The following is a 23,622-nucleotide window of genomic DNA, read 5'->3' on the forward strand; positions in this document are numbered from 1 at the left end:
AGACACTGATTGCCTCTAGAATATATTTGTAGGGTGTATTGTGACGCTGTTGAATCTCATCTAGAGTGAAAAGATCAGTTTGCATTATATGCAGAGGGAAAAAGGCTTTAGTTTGTCGATATTGTTTGCCACGAAGCCTGCGATTCCGATGCAGAGTGTAACTCGATTCATTATTTAGATACTCTTTTGCATTTTTTAATGTATTGCCACCTACGTCAGAGACAACTTTAGAAAGCGTTGTGGGGGAAGTTAAACTTCCCACTTCACCAATATTTTCATAGACATGTTTTAAAACTTCATCCATTTTGAATGTAAGCACGTAGTGTAATGTCCACTACCCTTTTGCACACCGGACGGTGGTGCTTGTGACGATGAGTTGATATCAATACGTCTTCGCTTTTGTCTAGCTGTCATCATCGTTGGTGTTATCAAATCATTGCTTCGGCTGCTACTAGGAGTGCTAGTATTTTCCAAGATTGATTTAAAATCTTCTTCTTCTTCTTTTTTAAATGGTGCTATTGGCGTTGTTAGAGGGCTGGCACCTCTACTATATTCTCTTAATTTCTTTAGAATTTGCTTATTGCCAATAAGACTTTTGGGGAAGTTTGATGTATTTAGAAAGGTGTATAGATTTTTATCAAATGATAAAAGTCCTTTACTATTTGTAGACCCCGGAGCCACGCCGGTGGATCGACCGAACGTTGCCGAAGAGACGCCCGGTCGAACGCCGCCGAACGGTCGTAACGCCGCCGGTAGAGGCGGCGGCGTTCGGTCGACTTTAAATTAATTTTGCGGCAATTCTTTATTGCGTCAACCGCAAAGTCGGAGCTTTTCCTTCTCGTGTGGTTTAGTATTTTGATTTTCCTGATTAGAACTCCAGCAGGGCTTACACTATCCCTGAATTTTCGGGAATTTCCCCGAAAATCTATGCGTCACCCCGAAAAAAAATTCGGTTCCCCGAATCCCCAAAAATCACGCAATCACTGTGCCACCCCTAGCGATTTATCACCAGTGACTTTCCCTGCCAAGTATTACTTTGCATACCATAATTCTTCACTACTCTCTTGTTCATTAATTTTTGTCTCTTTTGTTACTTTGCATAAAAACCGGACAGATGCAATATGCAATTGCAAATATTGCAATATGCACAGTTCTTCATATGTTGACAAAACAAAATATCGTCTATATGAAATGAGTTTAAATCATTTCGAATGCAGTTTCCCAATTGATATTTCTTACATCATTCGTAGTCAAGAATTTTATTTTCAAGTTGAATAGAATTATAGAACACATTACCTACTATACAGCTTCAGCCTTCAGTTGGATTTTGAAATTGACAGCCGACTGATTGTTTCTACAGTTGAATTGTAAGTTTGCAGATTTTTTTTTGCTTTTTTAGATAAGATTCTCTTAATTTTTAATACTCAATTGTTGAAAGCCTGATAGAAAATACAATCTTCTTTCCTAAACATTTTTACCCCCCCCCCCCCCAAAAAAAAACTTCTATTGAGACAAAATTTAGCTATAGACTAAGCTATGTTCAAGGTTGGGGAATTAAAGATTGAACCGGAAGTTACCCCAAAAATATGATTCATAAATAAATTGTAAATTATTGCCTATAGGGGGGGGGATAGGAGGCTATCATATTTAAATGATATTACCTCATTTTTTTCAAATTGAAATCAGGGATGCCAAAAAGATAATTATTTTTTTCATTTAAAGTGGAGACAGAAAAAAATGATATCAAATCCCCTGGGAAATCATTGAAATATTTTTATAGACCCAGGGCCCCCCCCATTGGGACTTGTTCATTGTCTTGGGTATTTTGTGATTTTTCATAGGCTACTGGTCTAATTTGGCTTTTGTGTGTGCTCCCTTTTAATTAGATTCTTTGGATCTTTAGAATGCCACGGCGAATCTATGACTCAGTTTTCCAATAATTTGAGTTATATCTGAATAATTTCGACATTTTTGTTGGTGTCTTTGTACCCCTTTACTCATACCCTCAATTTTTTTCAAGGAACACTAAGCTGTTTAACGTTATTTTGCGTGTTTGTTTGAACCATATAGCGACCTAGTTAATTATTAAGTAAATTATTCTTCTAATGAAAGCTGAGACGGTATCCTATCAAGGGGGTATCCAGAGGGGGGGGGGGGTAGGGAGGTATTAAATTTAAATGATAATATCGCGAAATTTTTTTATTGAAAGCAGGGGTCCCAAAAATTTTATTTTTTTTAATTTAAAGCAGAGATGGCATCCTATCAAGGTGATATCCAGGGGGGGGGGGTAGTGAGCTATCATATTTAAATGATAATACCTCGTTTTTTTTTAAAGCAGGGGTGCCAATAAGTTATTTTTTTTATTTAAAGCAGAGACGGTATCCTATCAAGATGGTATCCAGAGAGAGGGGCATAGGGAGCTATTACATTTAAGGGATCGTACCTTGATTTCTTTTATTGAAAGCAGGGATGCCAAAAAGTTGAAAAGTTCACAAAAATTAACAAGATTTTCGTGAGCTATACTTGATGCAACACTTTCATGGTTTTATCATCCAAAGGGAAAGGGACATATGCGTCGGCCCGTTTTTTTTCTTATTGATGAAACGGGTTTACTTTCAAAACATTCATTCATAAGTACCAGGCAGATTCACACTAAAACAAATTGGTGTGACGAAAGCGGTATCGACATCCCCACCTAATGTTGCGCTCGAGTGACAATGACGCCCTTGGTCCAGTGCCCAAGTTACATTAAAAGGCCAGGTCATAATAAAAGCTTTCAATTTGGGAAGTTCAAGGAGGAGTCTTTGACAGTCTAATGACCTCAGGGTACTAGATGTTGCCACGTTTTTACGTATCTATAGTGGTTTAAAAAAATTCGATCACCCCACAAATGATTACCAAATATATGCACAAATATATACAAATGTAACATTTGGAAATTGGAATATTATAACACTTTTTTCAAAGCTTTGAAGAAAAGCAAAAAAGGCTAAATACCCCTAACTACGCTTGAAAGCTATTTTAAAAAGAAACTCTTTGGAAATTTCCATGGAAATTACCATAGCAGAAAATTTGAGCCTGGGTGGGGATTAAAGAGGATTCTTTGAGTATTTTGACCACAAGTGACTTATTGTTTCGACTTTCTTAAATTTGATAATTTTTGTGAGCATTTGGAAATCAAAGCTTAAACTCAATAACTGGTACTAAGTCTCCTAACATTTTGCTTGGATTAAAAGCGATGCACTAGGAAGAAAATCTCAACATCTTCCTGGAGCTACTTCAGTCTGCATATTATTTCATTTAATTACATTTAAAACGGATGAGCTTTTCATTTTTTAGCTAAGAAAATATCTGGCACTTCATTTTTCTTCATACCGTATAAACCATTGAGTGTTTTTTGTTTCATTGTAATTGAAGTGTTCTCATGTGGTGTTCATCATATATTTTTCAATTTGATAAATTTAATCCTTTTAAATGCAGTTTATAATTTGACTGATATAATTTCTTAGACCACACTGCTTTTCCATTAAAAACAAAAAAAAATTTTTAAACACGAAAAACGGGTTTTAATTTTCTAACAAGCAGTGAACTACAAAACAATTAATTATGCACAAAAGCTCCGAATATTTCGGCCTCACTATCCGGGAGCTTTTCTCAACGGAAAAAAAATAAATAAATAAAGCAAAAAAAAAACAACTTAAATTACATTACAATAAAACATACTAAACACATAAAGAGAACAAAAACCAAAACCGAAAGAAAAATATAAATAAATAAGAACAAAACTCACATATTAATTAAACACTTCCATGCACTGAATGTCTTTCAACTGGCCTCCTCTCAGTATATAAATGGAAATATATTAAATAAACACTTCCATGTACTGAATGTCTATATTGATTCTACTCGCCTCCTCCCAGTATATAAATTGAAATCTATCAAAAATGAAGAATATTACTGGGAGGAGGCGAGTAGAATCAATATAGACATTCAGTACATGGAAGTGTTTATTTAATATATTTCCATTTATATACTGAGAGGAGGCCAGTTGAAAGACATTCAGTGCATGGAAGTGTTTAATTAATATGTGAGTTTTGTTATTATTTATTTATTTTTTTGTTTCGGTTTTGCTTTTTGTTCTCTTTTTTTTTTTATTTTTTTTTATTGTAATGTAATTTAAGTTGTTTTTTTTTTTTTCTTTATTTATTTAATGTTTTTTACTTTGATAAATACTACCGGAGGTGGGGCCGAAATATTCGGAGCTTTTGTGCATAATTAATTGTTTTGTAGTTCACTGCTTGTTAGAAAATTAAAACCCGTTTTTCGTGTTTAAAAAATTTTTTTTGTTTTTAATTTGACTGATATTAGGTATTTATGAGTTTATAATTTGGAACGAATCCCCGAAGGAAAAAATGAATGCTATCCAAAAGAGCAGCCAAAAGCAATAAAAAAACAGTACTTCGGCCTTAGCCTACATGACATATATTCTATAAAGAAGCTAAAAAAAATAGCTTTAAAATGCATTTTTTTTATTGTTATTAAAAACCACTTTTCAATACAAGAAGGGTTTTTAGGAATCTAAAAGAGCAAAAAAAAGCAATCAATATCAAAGTCGTCCATTTCAACTGTTTTAAAGGTGACAAAACAGACATTGGCAAAGGGCATTATGAAAAAATTAAGCTTCTTAGTTCCAACTTATATTCAAAGTTTTTGCACAGATAACTGACGAATTTTGTGATACGGTATTTGAAGTTTTGTATGCAGTAATGCTCGATGAAAAAAAAACCTACTAATTGTGATTTGAGAAAGACTGATGAAAACATTGCTGTTTGCGGTCAACATTGTTCGTGTTAGCGGCGCGCCAGCACGACATCTTGTCGGCGGCTTGGCCTGGCGTGCTGTTGTTTGACCCCGCCGCCGCTGGTCTTCCCTCATCGGCGCGGCGCCGGGGTCTATTTGTAACCACATCACAAATTAAATCATGTAGATTATAACTTTTTCCCTGAATTATAATTCGTTTCCCGGTGCTATCGACTTGAACTGGATAATTATCACCCCCACCACGTTACAACATGAGATATGTTAATACTCTTTTACTCTGTTCCCGATAGGTGTGTGGCAGTAAGTTTCCAATTGATGTCACTATAGAATTCAATTCCTTCTCCTTTGATTGTGTTGTTGCTACTGTTGCAGAATGTTGAGGAGATTTTTCCTTTTTGGGGTGGTGGGGATCTGTGACGGTGACGGTGGGTCTCTCGCGATAAGGTCTATGTTTGTCCACACGGCGCAACCCATCTTGAAGTAAAACTAGCTTTTTATCATCGGCAATATTTTCATCATTAATGAAATTGCTTAGATTGTCTTCACAGTGTTCAACTGGTGAGAGGACAAGTTCTCTTGGCGTCAATTTGTAGGGTTTAGCCATCTAAAGAAAACTGTTTACAAGTCCTGTGATTATTGGTAGTAAAAGCGTAAAAAAGCTACCACCCACTTGAAGTATACATTTTCTTTTAAAAATTTTTCCTTTGTTTTTACAAGCCAAGGCATGTAGAGTGGAACGATGTTGCTTATTCTGTTCTCTATCACCATTTGGCAAGTGTACATTGCCCTCATTTGAATTTAAAGAAAGTTTAGATATTTGATTAATAAATTCTTTGTCAACACCATTTTTTAGTATGGCCTTCCTGACTGGGGGTTTTGAAGTGCCTAGAACGGAAAATAAGTGTATATTTTCGTGTAGTTTCTTCAATGTCATGATGGCAACTAATAGCCCTTTCTACTGTTCATCGGAAGATATACAGTAATTTCTTTGTCGAAAATATCTGTGACTACACGTATATCCTCGGATGTATTCTGATTAAGATATAGTAAAATGCACCCGTAGGGCTTATTTGTCGTCTGACTGTACGCTGAAAGTAGAAATTTGGGAGCACTGGGATATATTTGCTTATTGAGAGTTATTAGAGAACTTGAATCACGAACAACTTCGTAGATAATATAGATGGTGCAATTCAAAGCAAGGGTTCTCATACACTTGCTCTGTTGAAACAGATTGTGTAGAACTAGGGCTATGAAAATATGTTCTTGATGAGAGCAGACAGTAAACAGTTGTAGCATTTCCTGTGAGAACTCTTCAATCGATTCAGCTAAATCATCAAGAATCAGCCATGAGTTTGACTCAATATTATTGAAAACGTCAAGGCCCCGTATGGATTATATTGGCATGGACGTGGCAGAGGCAATAGCTTTTATTTGATCATAGGACTCCTGCCAAATACTAAAGCAATAGTAAATTTTCTTTGGTTTTTCCGAAAACATTTTATTACAATTTTTTATTATTTTAGCTAAAATTGTCCCTTTCCTCCATATTGATGGACCAAAGAGAAACGATCTGAATGGTGTTTTAAATTGACACAGACTGCTGCTGTTGACAACAGTTGGACTACAACTAACTGTAAACCATACTTGTCTAATGAATAAATAATGATAATAATTTTCCCTTAGATCTACCTAATACGTTATTCAATAGCAACAACAAGAAAAACGTATTTTTTTTCTTTCATGAACAACACTTTTTGTACAACAATGGCAACAATAACAGAACAACAACAACAATTTAATATTTTTCATTTATTGACAAAAAAACTTAAAATACAGCAATAACAGCAGCAGCACTGTTGAACACTAAGAATAGAAAAATATGAGAAAACACAATCTTTTATGAACAACACTTTTTGTGCAACAATAGCAACAATAACAGAACAACAACAACAATTTAATATTTTTCATTTATTGACAAAAAACTTAAAATACAGCAATAACAGCACCAGCACAGTTGAACACTTAGAATAGAAAAATATGAGAAAACACAATTTACAACATTTAAAAGATGAGAATCCCCCCCAAGGGCCCCACTCCGGGCCGAAGGCCGGGCCGGGACCCCCCGTCCCCACAGGACCGAAGGCTGGGCCGGGACCCCTCACCCCCCCGGGGCCGGCGGCCGCAGGCGGGACCCCCCATCCCCGGGGCCACGTGGGGGGCGGAAAGCGGAAAAACAAACTGTATACAAAAGCAGCTGCTGCAGTTAAATGATGACGATGATGATGACAATGAAGATTTTTATTGAGAAATTGTTGTCCCCCTACCCACCAAAAACTTTTTTTTCTGAATTTAAGTTAATTTATCCAGACCGAGTTGGTTTCGATAGTTCACATATTCAACTCGATCTGAAATTCGATAGTGGCCGTGGGGGAGTACTCTTTCACCATCCTCGAGCACATAGACTTGTTGGATATGCAAGGCATGGCATTTTTTCCACTCTAACAGTATAGTGCCTATACTGTAGAGATCGAATTGCCAGCACTTTTGCTCTTGGCACTAGACAACTGTCTACACAGTTTCTGTTGACACTCATGTCGAAATTATTTTTTACAAAGTGTGTAGGCACCCCTTTGTACGCCTGTTTTACATCCTTGCCGTGTGTTTCCACACAGTAAACTTTGGGACCGGGGAACACCCCATTGGACTCCCCGTCTCTGATTTTAACATTAATAGTTGATTGGGGGCCTGGCGTTTCACCAACTCGGGGTAGATGCTCTCATTCCAATTCGGGAAATCCATCCGCGGGCCAATGTGCATCCCATTTTCCAAATCATTCAATAAATCCTCTGTTTTAACTTTTAGCAACAGAGAATCTTTGTCCCCACAGTAAACTTGAACCTCCCCCTCCATTGTCCATTGTACCTAGCATACATTATAAAAGAACAACATCATGAGTTTATTGGAAATTTTAAGTACTGAACTCCCCCTAGCGATGTTCTTATTCAGAACAACATTTCTCTTTTTTCTGTGTAGCAGATCCATATTCGGGTCTATGCTCCTGAATGTTTTAAAGTTGGGGTCGGCGATAATTCTTGCACATTCTTTGGGGCAAGTTACGACGTCACAACTTGAACTGTTTCGTACGCTTTCACACATTTTTCCAAAAGCTGAATTTAAAATAAGTCTGTACATTTGTTTTTGACTTTCCCTTTTGCCTGTAAGTGTTTACTGACAAAGGTGTCAATAAACGTTTTCAAGTAGGGTTTCTAATCAAATTGCAGGGTTCTGTGTATTTTGTGAACTTGAAACCATTGCTCACAATCCACGGCAATAGGACGTAAATCTGCAAATAATTTCTAAATCTGCGCATTTGGGTCTAAATCTACAATTAGTTTCTGCTTGAAGGTGGTCCAATGCATGCCCATATCATCGACCAAAGACCGATTGTATGGGCTCAAAGACTCCTTGGTCACAGGTCTATTCACGCACGGAAAAACCAAATCTGTTACAGAGTCTTGTAGTTCCAACGGTATGTGTCCGTCAATTTCAAAAACCCATCCTTCTGGACCATTTTCCTCGACAGTCTGAATGCCAGGGATGTCACAAGGGTTTTCAAGCCATTTGTAATTACCACACGGTAAACTATAGTGAGACATCGCCGAGGGTAACAATGAGTTCATATAAATAAAAACAGCACTGAACTTTACTCCATCAGCAAAGTTCTGCCTAGTTGGATCCGTTGTTAAGACGTGATCTCCGTGAAAACTTATCCCACCCTCATAGATGTTTTTACAAATAGGTTTTGATCCACATCGATGATCAAACCTATTTCCTCCCTACTGATTTTTTAGAATTAAGTTCATGACGAGGTGTGGTGTTGAAAAATAATAGCCAACATCTAGTCCGAAGTCTGAATAAATTTGGTCTGAGTTTTGGCAGACAATGTCTAATAGGGTCAGTACATCACTGGCCAAGTACATTCTACAATAATCCCAACCATTTTTACAACCACCCTTGGCCCATACCCTCTTAGCAAATTCGTAGTCCTCGTGAGTGCATTCACTATTGGTAAGTAAATTATAGAATGCTAGAAAGGGAGGGAGTTTCTCCTCACTTAATCGTGCGCCAGAACAGTAATAGTCATCTGCATAAATGCCTTTACAAGTCAGTAAGTCATACATTTCACTGTCTGGAAAGCGCTGTTAAAGCAGAGGGAAACTATCAAAATTGTCACCTTTCTGCACCTGAATTAGTTGACTGAGAGCCTCGGGGAAACGGATTTTATTCCAGCACGTATGCCCATTATCGACTGCCTGCCATTTGAATTCTAAAAACAACAGCTTCTCAGCAGATTTGGGTATGATATTATAGGTAAATGAGTTATTTACCCATGGGCTATCTGCCCCCTCCCTCTCTGTGCATACTTGCCAAAGCCTGTAAAATAAATTTCAAATCGTAATTTGAATTGTGAATGAAAACCGGTATAAAAAAACTGCTTGCTTACATTCGCATTGCATGATTGGTGTGCCACACCACGAAAAGTACTACCCCCTGAAGATATTTCCTGCCACAGGTGAACGTGGTCTCTGACTTTCCCCTTCCCTCCCCTAGTCTTTTACCCCCAAGTTCCGTCCCTTTTAGGCCCCTCTTCAAATTACCCCATACAAACCCTACAAATTTTCTTATTTTTGGTTGCCAGGCGATCCTCTAATGATAGTATCATCGGATAATGTGTATTCCTCAAACGGGAATTTGCACCATTTGCAGTGACAATTAATTTAGTCAATGCTTTGATCATGAAATCATTCTCGTCCAACGTCTCGACTATTTCTAGCAATTGCATAGTGTTAAAGCTGTTTCGTTTTGCGTGGGCTTAGGAAACTGCTATGGCTTGATGTTCTTTGATACGATTCGGAAATTGGGGGTGATTCATATCCATGAGCTTGGCTTCACATGCTAAACTTGTTTTATCGCTTTGCATTAGCGTATTCTGAAAATTTTTAAATGTAACACTGCTCGGTCACCCGAAACTGTTTCAACCGTTTGTTAGCCTTGTCTTTTACAATGTTTCATGTGATTTTGTAACTTTAATTCGGTCCAAAATCTAGACAGGCACATTGTGCAATAGTATCGTACCTCATTTTTTTTTTCCCTCCCCCGCAGAACTCTACTAATATCCGTAATGGGATTGAAATATCCAATTGAATAGGGGTCACTAGGTGGTGTGTACAACAACCAAACCCAATGTTTCATCGATTCAGTAGATAGCGCTCTTACAGGGATATTACACCCTTTGTATGAGAACGCACACCCCCAAATTCTGTTTCGTACTGTAGCACAGTAATGCCGGTATTTAAATGGGTGTTGGCCCGTTCAAAAATATCTATTGCCCTGAGTGCTACAGGAAATTTTTCCGCTAAACAAGATAAATCTACTGGGGGAAAATCAGACCCCTCCTTCCCATGCACGGCCCAGTAGTCCAAATTTTTCTTTGAAGCTTCATCTTTCAGAGGTCGGAAAGCCGATATGAGGAAAGCGTACATGAAATATTTTTGTCCTGTTTCGAAACAGATTCGTTGAGCGCCCTTGCATCCTTCTAAATTGGGATTATATTTTAAAACTATAGACTCTGTCCCAACCCCTCTTAAAATAAAATCTTTTTTAAATTTACATATATTTACACTTAAATTTTCAACAAATAAAAATACGAACCACTACCGTTCTCATTATAACTTTCCAAATGAGTGACAGTATTGTCAACCCATTGCATAGATAGTCTCGTAATTTTTCAAATGAGGATACACCACCAACATTTCGGTGTGCACATAATGGTCATACACCTCTCCATGACTCTCATTTAGATAAAATATTTTTAAAACAGTTGAGGCCTTAATGGAGTCCCGACCCCCCACACTTGAAATCGGTTTTCTAAGACAGCACGAATTGTCTCTGCATATTCATGAATAATATATATGGGATCGATTATAAAATTTTCCGCCATCACTGCATTAAACGGATCGCCAAAGGTTGCAGTAAAAACGTCTATTGTATTCAGAATCGAATTGGTTTGTTGAAATTCCGGTAGCGATAAGAATTGTGTATCATTACCCCCTCCCCCTTGTCTATCATCACTTGCTAAACCCTCTCCCCCTCTTGTATGTCACTACCTAAACCCCTTCCCCCACTTTATTCCGCAATAGGGCTGGTGTGTGTACGAAAATCCCCCAGTTCGCTTAGCATAGCCTCTAGTCTGTTAGGGCTATGCAAATCCATCCAAGCGATTTCATTTTCATGTTCAATTAAATTTGATTGAAACTGGACAATATTCATTAAATCTGAGGGGGGAGGATTCTCATTTAACTCACAAGTAAAATATCTAAAATTTGCGTAGTATTCGGGCTTAACCAAGGTAAATCACCCTCTGAAGTAACAGCATTGCCTTGTTCAACTATATTATTAACACGGAAATTATGTCCCAATAAATTATCTGCCCATTCCGTGTCATTGATAATAATGTTAGCATGTGTATATTCTAAATTCTCACTACCTTCATAACACTCCCGTACCTGAATATCACGAAACTCCATTGGTGCTTCAATGCGATCACATAGTTCATGACTTGTTTCTTCAGATAGGGGAGAAAGGTAGTGCGTATCATAAGACATCCGTTCTAACATATAAAGAAACAGCCACTTAATTTCAACGTGTATAAACCAACATATTTTTAAGAAAAACAAAAATTGGATTAATAGCGACTATATTTTCTAATCGTTTAAAACATGTTCTTAAAAAAATGCACACTTAGAAGTAGTAGTAGTCGTAGCAGAAGCAATAGCAATGCCACTATCTGTGTGCGCATAGTACCATTTGGCTAGTTTTTAAGCTTTGTAATCGCGTGTATTTCAAAAACTGACATCAGGTACTTATTTCTATACCGATAACAATAGTGAAACTACTTTTTCAGTTAAAAATTTGAAGTTTAATACACATAAATTTGCAAAATTCATTATACTATCTTAGTTTTCTTAGCAGCGCTTTTACTAATGTGATGTCCATACTAAAATAATGAAAATCACACCATAGTTTAATCTTAACCATGCAACATACTTAATAGAAGCAATATTAAGCATTATAATAGCCATAAATTTGCAATATTCATTATACTATCTCAGCGAATTATCTAGTATACAGAAAAATTAAAAAAAGCAGCGCATGCGCCGGTCACACACACACACACACAATAAAATAGTGAAAATCATAACATGTAACATACTTAATAGCAGCACTATTTAGCTATATAATAGTCTTAAATTTTTAATACTCATAGTTTTCTTAGAAAATTATCTAGTCGAAAGAAAAATAATAAAAGTAGCGCTTGCGCTATCTATAATGAAAATGACATTCTAGTTTCATCTTAATGTACTCAAAATGGAAAACAAATATCATATGAAAATATTTATCATAAGCACCACCATTTTCCATCTCACAATTCATAGGATTTACTGTAGAAAATTTGACTGGAATAAAAAAGCATTTTTTTTCTGAGAAACATTTCCCATTTCCCATCTCACAATTCATAGGATTTACTGTAGAAAATATGACGGGAATAAAAAGTATCTTTTTCAGCGAAACCTCTGCTATCCTAATTCACAAGGATTTAGCAAAGCCGGATGTACTTCAAAGGATTCAATAATTACACCTGTTTATCGAGGAGATTAAATCAGCCTGAAGTATTATTAGTGTCAAAAGGCTTTATTTCCTTTGCGAGAATTAGCCGTTAGTGACTGCTAGCCTATTTTCGAGAAATATCAATAAATTTAAACTTACACTAAGATCTGCAGTAGCAGCTTGTGGGCCATCAACTTCACTGTCCTGGAGCGCAGGTCTTCAAGCCTGGGCAAGTTCACTTTCTTGCATGGAGGTGACATAGGGCCTTGCATTGTGGGTAAGGGCATGCTCACCTTGTCTGGAGGGCGTAGAAGAGGCAATGTAATGAATTACACTAGGTCGTAATTGATTTGCATCCTCAATCCGTGTCTTCTTCTCGGCGAGAGGGACGCATTCTTCAAAATTGTCCTTAAAAAAGAAATTAAATTAAAGACTTTTTCATATGTAAAGTGAAAGGCATAGTGAAAATAACTAAACTCGTCCCCTATTACACACCCCACCCCCTCCCCCTCTTCGATATCGATGTAAGAAAATCAGTTTCCACTCTGTTTATTCATTTTTTCTACTCTAATGAAAACGAGATGTAAATTAGAGGTAGAAAGATACCTAGGTTGTTTACGTATTAAATATAAGCTATGCTTTACCATCCATCCCCGCAATGTGCAAATATATATATATATATATATATATATATATATATATATATATATATATATATATATATATATATATATATATATATATATATATATATATATATATATATTATATATATATATATATATATATATATATATATATATATATATATATATATATATATATATATATATATATATATATATATATATATATATATATATATATATATATATATATATATATATATATATATATATATATATATATATATATATATATATATATATATATATATATATATATATATATATATATATATATATATATATATATATATTAAATGGACCCATCCCTCTCCTTTCTGGGAAGGTAAAACTTGGAAGATTTATTTAAACCATTATTTCTCTTCATAAAGGAAGTATTTGCCTTCATCAAAGCAATTGGAAAATAGAACACCACCCTTCCCTCACACGGTATAATTGTCTGCAAAAGCAACCCTTCCGCTTTGTTAATAATAGATGTCGTTAATTAGAGTGTAAGAGACGCAAGTCTAATTTTACCTCCCCCCCCCCTAAACTAAAGACATTGCTTTCTAGCCTTGTATATCAAAGTTAAAAACCTTAGTTTTCACGCTCCCCCTGAGAATATAAAAGAGACTTTATCGAAAGAAAGGTATAGAATTAAATATTAGACACTAATAAAGCTAGAAAAAAAGAATAATGGCTCTTGTTTTCCCGCGAGACATTTCAAGATGTACCTAAAAATGTGCACTCTAAAGGGCTGTTAGCATCCCCCCGCCTTTTACATAATTTCCATGTCCTAAAATATCTCTATTAGGTATTACTTTTGCCGAGAAAGTTCAGCTTAGAATTATGCAATGCCATAAGCTTAATATCTTCCTTGTTTGCCAGCCACCCTTTGAGAGGGTTCTGCCTTATTCACACATATGTTCTTGTTAATTTAGGCAGGACACGCGAGAAACGATTTGTTTACAAAACCACCCCTCTCGAGACGTATTCACACACGGTTTTGTTTAGATCGCTAAGAGAGATATGCCTCTGTCTTGATGATTTTAACGCATGAAGGGGAAAAGACACTTTTTGGGTAAAATAATTCTTTTTCGAACGAATTAAATGGTAATAAATAGTGGGAGGAGGGGGGGGGGGGTTATGTAGTGGAAAAAAGAGTATATTTTGAGACAAAGTAAAGTATGAAGATTTTTTTTGGGGGGGGGGGTATACCCTGAATTTGAATATATTAGAGGGGGCTAAAATTCATTTCCAACAAAAAAATGATTTTATTTGGAAAAACCGAAGAAAATTTATTAAACAGAACTCACATTATAAATTTGTGTAGCTAAAACTTCTAAATCCACTGTATTCGATGTTCGCTCCATAATGTCTTGAAACGGAATGTTACTTTAACCTCAAACTGTGATCATTATAAACAAAATCTCAAGGTGGAATTGTGATGTAAGAGAAACCTTACGTAAATCGATTGACCTAGAAATAGGTGTGTAATCTTAAACCGTTAGTAGATCAATAACACTGTCATGTTCATATTCAGTGAAAATGTTCCGTCACCCTTCCCCCAGTATTCTATGCCCATATATTGACTTCCCCCTGTGTAACAAGGCCCCCTTCTACTGTGGGGCTACTTCTGCTCTTAAAATTTAACCAAATCAAAATAACTTAAGTGTATCCAAGCTATCAAAAAAAGTAAACAGATTTTTTTGCGAATGGCATCAAGTTTTCCATTTCAGGTCAGCTAGAGGAGGTATGAAACTAAATTAAACACTACTATTTGTGTCCAGATTTTTAAAAGGGTGCATGTTGTTAAAAATTGCTGAAAATTTTTCTCCAGTATACACATAGCAGGCCAAACTATAGTCTTAATAGAAACGAAAAGATTTAAAGATTATTTTCTTTTTCCCTGAAAAGACTATATCACTACAAAAACGAACAGAAATTAATCAAAAAAAAATTTTTCCACAAAATAAGTTTTTCGAAGAAAAGTAAAGAACTCCATTAAACCAAAAATGAGCAAAAATGAAATCCAAAACGAACAGAAATCACAATAAATAACCGAGTCAAACTCAAAACGAGCAGAAATTAACATGATTGGGGCTCTAAACCCCTGTTCCTTCCCAAGGCCAGAACATAATTTGCACTTTACTGAAAAAATACTAATGAATGTGCATTGTCAGTTTAATAATATACTGATATTTAGTAATCAAAATGCTAATATTATTTGATTTATCAAAGGTATCAAAATAAAAACATTTATATTTTTTCAGTAAAGTGCAAATTATGTTCTGGCCTTGGGAAGGCGCATGGATTTGGAGCCCAACTCATGTTAATTTCTGCTCGTTTTGAGTTTGACTTGGTAATTTGTTGTAATTTCTTTTCGTTTGGGGTTTCATGTTGCTCATTTTTGGTTTAATTGAGTTCTTTCTTTTCTTTAAAAAATGTATCTGTGGAAAAAGTTTTTTTAATTAATGACATAAAAAAGACGATTTACTGTATAGCAAGTTATAAACTTTTCCCTAATTGTTACCGATAAGAAAGTTCCACTTCAGCTCTGAATTTTCCCAAAGAAGAGAAAAAAGTTTCAATTCTGTTCTGAATTTTTTCGTAGAAGATAGAAAAAGTTATACTTCAATTCTTAATCTTGCCCCAAGAAGAGAAACAGTTCCACTTTATTTCTGAGTTTTCTCAAAGAAGCGAAGAAAATTTCAAGTTCTCTTCTGAATTTTCTTAAAGAAGAGAAAAAAAACTTAGTTCAATTCTAAATTTTCCCAAAGAAGAGAAAAATGTTCCACTTCAGTTCTGATTTTTCTCAAAGACGAGAAAAAATTTCAAGTTCTGTTCTGAATTTTTCCTTAGAAGATAGCAAAAGTTATACTTCGATTCTGAATTTTCTCAAAGAAGATAAAAAAAAATTCAAGTTATGTGCTGAATTTTTCCGTAGAAGATAGAAAAAGCTAGACTTCGATTCTGAATTTTTCTCATAAAGAGAAATAGTTCCTCTTTAATTCTGAGTTTTTGCAAAGAAGTGAAGAAAAGATCAAGTTATCTTCTGATTTTTTTCTCAAGAAGAGAAAATATTCTGAATTTTTCCGTAGAAGATAGAAAAAGTTATACTTTGATTCGGAATTTTTTCTCCCAACAAGAGGAAAAGTTCAACTTTAATTCTGAGTTTTTTCAAAGAAGTGAAGAAAAGTTCAAGTTCTCTTCTGAATTTTTCCCAAGGAGAGAAAAAGTTCCACTTTAATTCGGAGTTTTCTCAAAGAAGTGAAGAAAAGTTCAAGTTCTCTTCTGAATGTTTACAAAGTAGAGAAAAAAAGAAGTTACAGTTCAATTCTGAATTTTCTTCCAAGTAAGAGAAAAATAGTTCAAGTTAAGTTGTGTTCTGAATTTTTCAGTAAATGATAGAAAAGGTTATACTTCAATTCTGAATTGTGCCCCAAGAAGAGAAAGAAGTTCCACTTTAATTCTGAGCTTTCTCAATGAAGTGTAGAAAAGTTCAAGTCCTCTTCTGAATTTTTTCCCAAGAAGAGAAAGAGTTCGTTTCTCTTCTTGAAGTATATCGAAGTACTTTGATGCTGAATTTTACCCGTGAAGAGAAAAAGTTCCACTTTAATTCGGAGTTTTCTCAAAGAAGTGAAGAAAAGATTAAGGGCTCTTCTGAATTTTCTCAAGGAAGAGAAAAAAGAAGTTACCGTTCATTGAAAATATATTCATTTGAAAAATATACCCAAAACAACTTGGAAGTAGACCTCTGTTTATCGATATATTAAAAAATTTCCTCATGAAAAATAATTACCCCTGGAAAAATATATTCATGCAAAAAAATGTATCTTGGAAAATGATTCATTTGAAAAATATACCCAAAACAACCTGTAAGTAGACCTCTTTTTATCGATATATTAAAAAATATCCTCATGAAAAATGATTACCAATGGAAAAATGTATCCATGAAAAAAATTTACCTTGGAAAAATTATTCATTTAAAAATATAATCAAACAACTTGGAAAAAGACCTGTTTATCGATATATTAAAAATATCTTTATTAAAAATATTTACCAATGGAAAAATATATCCATGAAAAACAATTTGCCTTTGAAAAATGATTCAATTAAAAAATATACTCTTAACAACTTGGAATTAGACCTTTAAATTAGACCTTTATTTATCGATATAATAAAAATATCCTCATAAAAAAATAATTAAACATGGAAAAATATATCCATAAAAAAATATACCTTTGAAAAATTATTCATTTGAAAAATATGACCAAAACAACTAGGAAGTAGACCTCTGTTTATTGATATATTAAAAATATCTTCATTAAAAATAAATACCCTATTTTGCCTTGGAAAATAATTCATTTGAAAAATGTATCCCAAAAAAATGGGAAGTAGACCTCTGTTTATCGATATATTAAAAATATCCTCATAAAAAAAAATTACCCCTGGAAAAATATATTCATGAAAAAAATTGTACCTTGGAAAATGATTCATTTGAAAAATATACCCAAAACAACCTGTAAGTAGACTCCTATTTATCGATATATTAAAAAATATCCTCAAGAATGCGTACCTCAAGAAGTGTACCTTGGATAATGATTCATTTAAAAAATATACCCAAAACAACCTGTAAGTAGACCTTTGTTTATCGATATATTAAAAAATATCCTGATGAAAAATAATTACCCATGGAAAAATGTATCCATGAAAAAAAAATTTACGTTGGAAAAATTTTTCATTTAAAAATATATTCAAACAGCTTGGAAATAGACCTCTGTTTATCGATATAATAAAAATATCCTCATGAAAAAATATATTTATGAAAAAAAAAATTGTACCTTGAAAAATATATTCATTTGAAAAATATATCCAAAACAACTTTGAAGTAGACCTCTGTTTATCGATATATTAAAAATATCCTCATAAAAGTAATTACCCATGACAATATATATCCATTAAAAAAATACGTTGGAAAAATTATTCATTTGAAAAATATACCCAAAACAACTTGGAAGTAGACCTCTGTTTTACGATTGGTTAAAAATATCCTGAAGAAAGATAATTACCCATGGAAAATGTACCATGAAAAAAATGTACCTTGGATAATGATTTCATTTGAAAAATATACCCAAAACAACTTGTAAGTAGACCTCAGTAGATATCTTGGAAAAAAGATTCATTTGAAAAATATATCCAAAACAACTTGGAAGTATTTCTCTGTTTATCAATATATTAAAAACTATCCTCATGAAAAATAATTACCCATAGAAAAATATATCCATGAAAAAAAAATATACATTGGAAAAAATGATTCAATTAAAAAAGATATCCAAAACAACTTGGAAGTAGACCTCTGTTTATCGATATAATAAAAAAAATATCCTCATGAAAAAAATTACTCATCGAAAAATATATCCATGAAAAAAAATATACCTAGGAAAAATAAATCATTTGAAAAATATAGCCAAAACAACTTGGAAGTAGACCTCTGTTTATCCATATATTGAAAAATCCTCATGAAAAACAATTACCCATGGAAAAATATATCCGTGAAAAAAAGATATACCTTGGAAAAATGATTCATTTGAAAAATATACCCCAAACAACTTGGAAGAAAACCTGTGTTTATTGATATATTAAAAATATCTTCATAAAAAAATATCCGTGTAAAAATGTATCCATAACAAAAAAATATACCTTGGAAAAATGATTCATTTGAAAAATATAACCAAAACAACTTGGAAGTAGATCTCTGTTTTACGAAATATTAAAAAGTATCCTCATGAAAAATAATTACCCATGTAAAAAAACATCATTGAGAAAATATATACCTTGGGAAAATGATTAATTTGGATAATTTACCCATTGCAACTAAGAAGTAGATATCTGTTTATCTGTTTCCTAAAAATATCATCATGAAAAATAATTATTAATGGAAAAATATATCCAAAAAAAAAATATATCCTGGAAAATCAATCGTTTGAAAAGCATAACTAAAACACGTTAAAAGCACACATCTGTCTATCAATGCAATAATAAGTACCATTATTAAATAAAGTTACTCAATGAAAAATATATCCATGAAAAAAAATATACCTTGGAAAAAAAAGACCCATTTGAAAAATGTACCCAAAACAACTTGGAAAAATATAGCTCCGTAGTAGTTCATCTAGAAGTCAATTTGAAGGACGCGGATTGCTGGCGAAAAACCCACTGTTATTGGTATTAAATTACTGTGGAGGTAATTTTTAGTGCAATACACCTTTCTGTTATAATTTTTATGTCAATAGTTCCTCCATTGTCGTAAATGATTTAGACCTAATGTAGTTATGAATGTAATACTCAATTTGAAGGACGCTGGTTGCTCTTTGCTAACATTTTGTTACACCAAACTGTTTGAACAGAAAAAAATAATATAAACCTACTCCTATTTCTGTATCAATGAATTTCTCAGATTCCATCCTTAATCATTCTTAAACAATGCTGACAAAAAAAACACTGTTTATTGATATTAAATTATTACGAAGGTTATTTTTATTGAAATACACCGTTTTGTTATAATATTTGTGTCAATAGTTTGTCCACTGTAATAAATGATTTGGACACAAGATAGTTCTGTGCTTAATCGTCAAATCGTAATAGAACGGCGCAGGTTGCTCTTTACTAACATTTTATTACACCGAACTGTTAAAAAAAAAATATAAACCTTTTTCTATTTCCGTATTGATCAATTTCTCAGACCCCATCTTTAATCATTCTTAAACACTGCTGGCCAAAAGCCTACTGTTATTGATACTAAATTATTAGGAATGTAATTCTTATTGAAATACACCTTTTTGTTATAATTTTTGTATCAATAGTTCCTCCATTTTCTGACGAAAAACCCCTGTTATTGGTTTTAAATTCTTATGAAGGTAATTTTAATTGAAATACAGCTTTTTGTTATAATTTTTGTGTCAATAATTACTCCATTGTCATAAATGATTTAGTTCATAAGATAGTTCTGAATTTAATAGTCAATTTGAAGGATGTGGGCTGCTCTTTACTAACATTTTGTTACACCGAACTGTTTGAACATAAAAAAAATATAAACCTTTTCTTATTTCTTGATATCAAAAGGATGCTTATTATATATTTATCATTTAAAAAAAAATCCTCTCTATAATTATAATATATATTTTTTATAACCCGTTTACGTAAAGATATTTAAATTAGATGGAAACGTATTTGGATGGAATCTCTCAAAAATCTACAGTGTGAAACAGTTTAAAAGTCACCCTCTTTCATGGTCTATTGAAGTTGATTCGAGATTAGCAAGAGACACAGTGCTGGAGAACAATAGACTATTTTTGGCAATAGATAACTTGAAATGAAGTCAATAGTTTAGAAAGGAAGTAATTGAGGATAATAGCTTAGAAAGAAGGTAATATCTAAATTAATTATATACAAACTATTTAATTATAAAAAGTAACTTACATCGAAGAATAGGTTAACTCCATTTTGATTGTCTATAATGTCAACTATATATTGTTCAATCTGAAAAGCAGGCCGTCCAGAACGCATTATGTTAAATACCTTACCCAACTTAACCATTTCTCTGCATCATGTTTCCCCAGCCCCTCAGATTTATCGGCTAATTAGATATTAGAGGTACTGTTTCACATGGCGGTGTTGCATTATATTCCTTTCTTTAATGTATATCAAATTCTTTTAAACCTTATCTCTCTTCGGAAATTTAAATAATTTTTTAACTCTTACATATTTGCATTCTGGTTGCTATGAACGGTTGTTAAGGCCTCTTAGTTATTTTTAGTTCACCATATTTGGACTCCCCTTAGTATCATGAGTAGATTTATTGTCATAGGCTATTTTTACTCTTATATATTTGGACCCCCGTTCGCCTGTAAATATATGTGCATAGTCTTAATGTACGGTGACGGTCTGGAAGGTGTCCAATTGTCTCCCAAATATGGGTGTAAGCCCAGGACCTCATGATATGTTACTGCTGTAGTAGAACTAGCAAATGTTGCAGTAGCAGTAGGATTAGTAGCAGTGTGCACATGTTGCCTTTTGGTCAATTGATCATCCCCTTTAAGTATTCTTTGAGAGTTCCAACTTAATAGACAAACCAATTCTTAAGATACGCTATTTTGACAATCTAAATGCACATAGTCTTTTTTGTTAGTTCGAATTTGCCATCGATATTCTAATAAATTCTACCTTCATCTACTAAGCCTATTATCACAGTAGTTTTGGTGGTAGTAAAAGTAGTTACACTGCTAGTATTGTATTAGAAGTAGTTGCAGCAGTATGATTAGCAGTAGTTGCTTGTGCATGTTTCCTGTTGTTCAGTTGAACATCGCTTTCATGATTCCCCGGAAGTTTTACCTTGACACGTTAAGCTGTTCCAAAAATATTGTTGATGTGCGCTTTTGACACCCTTTTGATGCCCTTTTCACCTTAATACTCTAAAATTTAAAAGTTGTTGCAATTAAAGTAGTAGTTGGAGTAGTTTAGTATTAGTAGTAACAAGCATATATTACTTTTTGGTCAATTGATCTTCCCCTTTAAGTATTCTCCGACAGATTAATCTAAATACCCAAATCTATTCTTGAGATACGTCCTTTTTACAATCTACATGCGCATTGTGTGTTTTGATGCAATTCAAATTCTCTTTCAATATTCTGTCAAATTTTGACCTACATGCATGTAGTCTTAATTGTACTAGCATCATAGTAGTAGTGGTAGTAGTAGGAACAGTAGTAGCAGTAATAGTGTATAATTATTAGTAGTAACAGTTGTAGCAGCAGTATCAATAACAGTAGTAACAGTTACATTTTGCCCTTTGGTCAACTGAACATCCCACTCATGATTCCCCTGAAGTTTCCTCTTGGTATGATAAGCCGTTCCAAAAATTTTGCTGACATGCCCGTATCAGCAATTTGTAGACACATAGTATGTTTTGATTTAGTTCAAATTTCCCCTCAACATTTCCTCAGATATTGTTTTCAATATCCTCAGCCTTTGTAGTACTCGCTACAGAAGTATTAGTTTTAGTGATAGTAGTAGTAGTAGTAATAGTACTTGAAGCAGTAGAAGCAGCTGTAGTTGTAGTTGTAATAGCGTCCAAATATTAGCTTTTTGGTCAATTGATCATCTCCCTTATCATTTCCTGAAAATTGCAAATTAGTATACTCAGTCATTCCTGAGGGACACCCTCTTGACAATCCATATACACATAACATGTTATGCTGTAGTTCAAAACCTCTCTCAACATTCCCCGAAAGACTCATCTTAGTGCCCTTTGTATTTTGGGAAAGTAGAACTCGAATATACATACCTCTTCTCAATAACATATACTACATGTAAACAATGAACAAATTGCATCACTTGCCCCGTGGGGGAGGGGGGGTGGGGGTGGTGGGCTCTCTCAAATCACTTTGATTTATATAAAGGATACTATACCTTCTAATTTAAAACCAAATGAGATCCATCTGAATTTAATACGACCACCCATTCCATAACAACCTTATACGCCCCAAGGGCATAGCTTAAAGCCTTTGCCCCAGGGCTCTGGGAGATGTTCTAACCTTGGAGGCATTGTTATATGTTCTTTTGACTATTTAAACAAAATTGTCATCGCACAATTTCAGTCATATATACTTGACTCTTAAAAGGTAACTAGAACTTCCAATTTCAACCAAATGAGCCACCTCTAAAGTTTATACAACCATCCTTTCTATAAGAACCTCAAATGCCCAGGGGCATAACTTATGACTCTCGCCCTTAGGCTCTGGTGGTTTGTATCAACCTCAAAAGCCTTGTTATACGATCTTTGGACTATTTTGGATAAAAGGTCTGTCTCAAATATCTGTTGGATGCATCTCGGGAAAACATGACGGGCTTGTGTGTGTGTTTATCTGCGCTCTGATCACTTTCAGTCTTAATAAGGGCACTAGAACCTCTGATTACCAATCCAAATAGTCCCCTCCAAAGCACATACGACCACCCTTTCTATAAGAACCTTATATGCCCCAAGTGCATAATTTACAACGCTTGCCAAGAGAGCTGTAGGAGGGGAGGGGGTCTTCCTCACAGACATAATTTCCAGACCCTTCAACTACGAGGAACAAAATTGTTATCTCCAAATTTTGATTGGAAGCGTTCAGGGAAACGACGAGCGCGGAGGGGGGGCTGGCTGGCTGCTCTCAAATCACTTTAAATATTAATAAGGGCAGTATAACTTCCAATTTCAAATCAAATGAGCCCCATTTGAAGTTTATACGACCTCTCATTCCGTAAAAACTATATATGCCCTCATGATATAAATTACAACCCTATCCCCAGGGTGCTGGGGGTTGTGTCAATCCTAGAGGTTTTTTTAGATTAATTTGTGCCTTAAAAATCTACAATATTTGTTAAAACTGCTTCCTTACTTTGCTACTTCCGACCATAGTCTTTA

General features: G+C 34.2%; 1 protein-coding gene across 3 annotated transcripts in view; it reads left to right on the top strand.

Moving 5' to 3' along the window:
- The window catches only part of LOC148940136 (putative ATP-dependent RNA helicase DDX28), a 128,449-nt gene that overhangs the window by 24,797 nt on the left and 80,030 nt on the right, over nucleotides 1–23,622 (top strand). Inside the window, exon 1 of one of the 3 annotated variants that reach the window (XM_089105937.1) lies at nucleotides 20,561–20,583. The exons of the other annotated variants lie outside the window; for them this stretch is intronic. The gene's annotated coding sequence lies outside the window, so the exon portion shown is untranslated. Of the gene's footprint in view, nucleotides 1–20,560; nucleotides 20,584–23,622 lie in introns of those variants that run through there. 3 annotated transcript variants of the gene reach the window in all.

The sequence above is a fragment of the Artemia sp. Qi Xiang Cuo genome, chromosome 20 (assembly GCF_049724085.1).
Source record: "Artemia sp. Qi Xiang Cuo chromosome 20, ASM4972408v1, whole genome shotgun sequence".
In the NCBI taxonomy this organism is placed as follows: domain Eukaryota; kingdom Metazoa; phylum Arthropoda; class Branchiopoda; order Anostraca; family Artemiidae; genus Artemia; species Artemia sp. Qi Xiang Cuo.